Source organism: Oncorhynchus keta, chromosome 28 (genome assembly GCF_023373465.1).
Source record: "Oncorhynchus keta strain PuntledgeMale-10-30-2019 chromosome 28, Oket_V2, whole genome shotgun sequence".
In the NCBI taxonomy this organism is placed as follows: domain Eukaryota; kingdom Metazoa; phylum Chordata; class Actinopteri; order Salmoniformes; family Salmonidae; genus Oncorhynchus; species Oncorhynchus keta.
Genome location: NC_068448.1, coordinates 65428007 through 65431821, shown reverse-complemented (window position 1 = coordinate 65431821; position 3815 = coordinate 65428007). Strand labels below are relative to the sequence as shown.

The following is a 3815-nucleotide window of genomic DNA, read 5'->3' as shown; positions in this document are numbered from 1 at the left end:
AGTACTTGTATGAGGTGACTACCTTCATTTACATTTTACATTTAAGTCATTTAGCAGACGCTCTTATCCAGAGCGACTTACAAATTGGTGCATAACACCTTATGACAAACCAGTGGAACAGCCACTTGCATCTAAATCTTGTTGGGGTGAGAAGGATTACTTACTATCCTAGGGTAAGTAATCCTACCTCAATCTCTAAACCATCAGAGGTAGTAATCACCCTGTGGGGAGAGGGGCATTCTTCTTCTTACTAAACCACAACCTTTGTTTGGAGGTGTTCAGAACAAGGTTAAGGGTAGAGAAAGCTTGTTGGACACTAAGAAAGCTTTGTTGTAGAGCATTTAACACAAAATCTGGGGAGGGGCCAGCTGAGTATAAGACTATATCATCTGCATATAAATGGATGAGAGAGCTTCTTACTGCCTGAGCTATGTTGTTGATGTAAATTGAGAAGAGCGTGGGGTCTAGGATTGAGCCTTGGAGTAGCAGCAGTGCAGCAGACAATGGGAGTAGATGTCACCGACTTGGGAGAAGCTTATATTTCTGGAGGCAGATTTCTTGTAGAAAAAATGCCAGTGGATGGTCTTTGATCAGCAGGAGGGGCTTCGAGGCCTCTGGATCTGGGTGGGGTAGCCTGCCATTTTTTAAAGACTTGACACCTCTCTCTTCACACGTCAGTGCTAATTGAAGTTGTATCCCTTGTCCTAGAAAAGCTTGGTAGCCTGACCATTCAGTCCTTATTAAGTAAAATATATAATTGTAATGTATTTTTTCTTGGCTTTTGAAAAGTAAAACAACTGCTTCAGACTAAGCATTACTCACTCAGCTTCAGGTTGGATGGGGTTTTCAGGTCTCTGCTTGTTTGCCAGAGCATTTTATGTATAGTACGCAGACGACACCATTCTGTATACTTCTGGCACCTCCTTGGACACTGTGTTAACTAACCTCCAGACGAGCTTCAATGCCATACAGATACCTGGGTGTCTGGTTAGACTGTTTACTCTCCTTCCAGACTCACGTTAAGCATCTCCAATCCAAAATTAAATCTAGAATCGGCTTCCTATGTTGCAACAAAGCATCCTTCACTCATGCTGCCAAACATACCCTCATAAAACTGACCATCTTACCGAACCTCGACTTCGGTGATGTCATCTATAAAATAGCCTCCAACACTCTACTCAACAAACTGGATGCAGTCTATCACAGTGCCATCCTTTTTGTCACCAAAGCCCCATACACTACCCACCATTTGGGGCGGCAGGTAGCCTAGTGGTTAGAGTGTTGGACTAGTAATCGAAAGATTGCAAGTTCGAATGAGCTGACAAGGTACAAATCTGTCGTTCTGCCCTGAACAGGCAGTTAACCCACTGTTCTTCCCACTTGTTCTTATGCCGTCATTGAAAATATGAATTTGTTCTTAACTGACTTGCCTAGTAATTGCGACCTGTACGCTCTCGTTGGTTGGCCCTCGCTTCATACTCGTCGCCAAACCCACTGGCTACAAGTTATCTACAAGTCTCTGCTAGGTAAAGCTCCGCCTTATCTCAACTCACTGGTCACCATAGCAGCACCCACTTGTAGCACGCGCTCCAGCATGTGTATCTCTCTGGTCACCCCCAAAGCCATTTCCTCAAGCCATTTCCTCCTTTGGTCGTCTTTCCTTCCAGTTCTCTGCTGCCCATGACTGGAACAAATTGCAAAAATCTCTGAAGCTGTAGACTCACATCTCCCTCACTAGCTTTAAGCACCAGCTGTCAGAGCATTTTACAGATCACTGCACCTGTACTTAGCCTATCTGTAAACAGCCCATCTATCTACCTACCTCATCCCCATACTGGTATTTATTTATTTATTTTGCTCATTTGCACCCCAGTATCTCTACCTGCACATTCATCTTCTGCCGATCTACCATTCCAGTGTTTAATTGCTGTATTGTAATTACTTCGCCACCATGGCCTATTTATTTCTTTAACTTACCTTATTTGCACTCACTGTATATAGACTTTTTTGTTTTCTTCTATTCTACTGTATTATTGACTGTATGTTTTGTTTATTCCATGTGTAACTCTGTGTTGTTGTATGTGTCGAATTGCTACACTTTATCTTGGCCAGGTTGCAGTTGCAAATGCGAACTTGTTCTCAACTAGCCTACCTGGTTAAATAAAGGAACTTGTTCTCAACTAGCCTACCTGATTAAATAAAGGGAACTTGTTCTCAACTAGCTTACCTTGTTAAATAAAGGGAACTTGTTCTCAACTAGCCTACCTGGTTAAATAAAGGGAACTTGTTCTCAACTAGCCTACCTGGTTAAATAAAGGGAACATGTTCTCAACTAGCCTACCTGGTTAAATAAAGGGAACTTGTTCTCAACTAGCCTACCTGATTAAATAAAGGAACTTGTTCTCAACTAGCCTACCTGGTTAAATAAAGGAACTTGTTCTCAACTAGCCTACCTGGTTAAATAAAGGGAACTTGTTCTCAACTAGCCTACCTGGTTAAATAAAGGAACTTGTTCTCAACTAGCCTACCTGATTAAATAAAGGAACTTGTTCTCAACTAGCCTACCTGGTTAAATAAAGGAACTTGTTCTCAACTAGCCTACCTGGTTAAATAAAGGGAACTTGTTCTCAACTAGCCTACCTGGTTAAATAAAGGGAACTTGTTCTCAACTAGCCTACCTGGTTAAATAAAGGAACTTGTTCTCAACTAGCCTACCTGGTTAAATAAAGGGAACTTGTTCTCAACTAGCCTACCTGGTTAAATAAAGGGAACTTGTTCTCAACTAGCCTACCTGGTTAAATAAAGGGAACTTGTTCTCAACTGGTTAAATAAAGGTGAAAAAGAAGCCTTCCATGTAATTCCATCCAAAATCAGGTTGTAGGTTTGGAGTTTTAATTTAGAGTGAAGGTTATGTTGAGGAGGGTAGTATCCTGTATATGTCCTGGTTACATAGTGAAGGTCATGTTGTTTAGGGTAGCATCCTGTATATGTCCTGGTGACATAGTGAAGGTCATGCTGTTTAGGTAGCATCCTGTATATGTCCTGGTTACATAGTGAAGGTTATGTTGAGGAGGGTATCCTGTATATGTCCTGGTTACATAGTGAAGGTCATGCTGTTTAGGGTAGTATCCTGTATATGTCCTGGTTACATAGTGAAGGTCATGTTGTTTAGGTAGCATCCTGTATATGTCCTGGTGACATAGTGAAGGTTATGTTGAGGAGGGTAGTATCCTGTATATGTCCTGGTTACATAGTGAAGGTTATGTTGAGGAGGGTAGTATCCTGTATATGTCCTGGTTACATAGTGAAGGTTATGTTGAGGAGGGTAGTATCCTGTATATGTCCTGGTTACATAGTGAAGGTTATGTTGAGGAGGGTAGTATCCTGTATATGTCCTGGTTACATAGTGAAGGTTATGTTGAGGAGGGTAGTATCCTGTATATGTCCTGGTTACATAGTGAAGGTTATGTTGAGGAGGGTAGTATCCTGTATATGTCCTGGTTACATAGTGAAGGTTATGTTGAGAGGGTAGTATCCTGTATATGTCCTGGTTACATAGTGAAGGTTATGTTGAGGAGGGTAGTATCCTGTATATGTCCCTGGTTATAGTGAAGGTTATGTTGAGGAGGGTAGTATCCTGTATATGTCCTTGTTACATAGTGAAGGTTATGTTGAGGAGGGTAGTATCCTGTATATGTCCTGGTTACATAGTAGAGGTTATGTTGAGAGGGTAGTATCCTGTATATGTCCTGGTTACATAGTGAAGGTTATGTTGAGGAGGGTAGTATCCTGTATGTCCTGGTTACAGAGTGAAG

General features: G+C 41.6%; 1 protein-coding gene and 2 long non-coding RNA genes across 9 annotated transcripts in view; 2 read left to right on the top strand and 1 right to left on the bottom strand.

Annotated features, from left to right (window-relative positions):
* The window catches only part of LOC127912862 (polycystic kidney disease 1 like 1-like), a 62587-nt gene that overhangs the window by 27511 nt on the left and 31261 nt on the right, over window positions 1-3815 (top strand). The window lies entirely within an intron of this gene.
* On the bottom strand, window positions 810-2822 carry LOC127912870 (uncharacterized). Its single transcript, XR_008083763.1, has 3 exons — window positions 2716-2822; window positions 2603-2678; window positions 810-2379 (listed from the first exon to the last, which is right to left on the bottom strand). It is a non-coding gene; the product is annotated as an uncharacterized LOC127912870 (long non-coding RNA).
* On the top strand, window positions 2769-3795 carry LOC127912866 (uncharacterized). Of its 7 annotated transcripts, none has more exons than XR_008083755.1 (3): window positions 2769-3009; window positions 3209-3514; window positions 3615-3629. It is a non-coding gene; the product is annotated as an uncharacterized LOC127912866 (long non-coding RNA). The 7 variants fall into 7 exon arrangements; XR_008083754.1 differs by lacking the exon at window positions 3615-3629 and adding an exon at window positions 3767-3795 and having other exon boundaries at window positions 2773-2958; XR_008083750.1 differs by having other exon boundaries at window positions 2773-2958.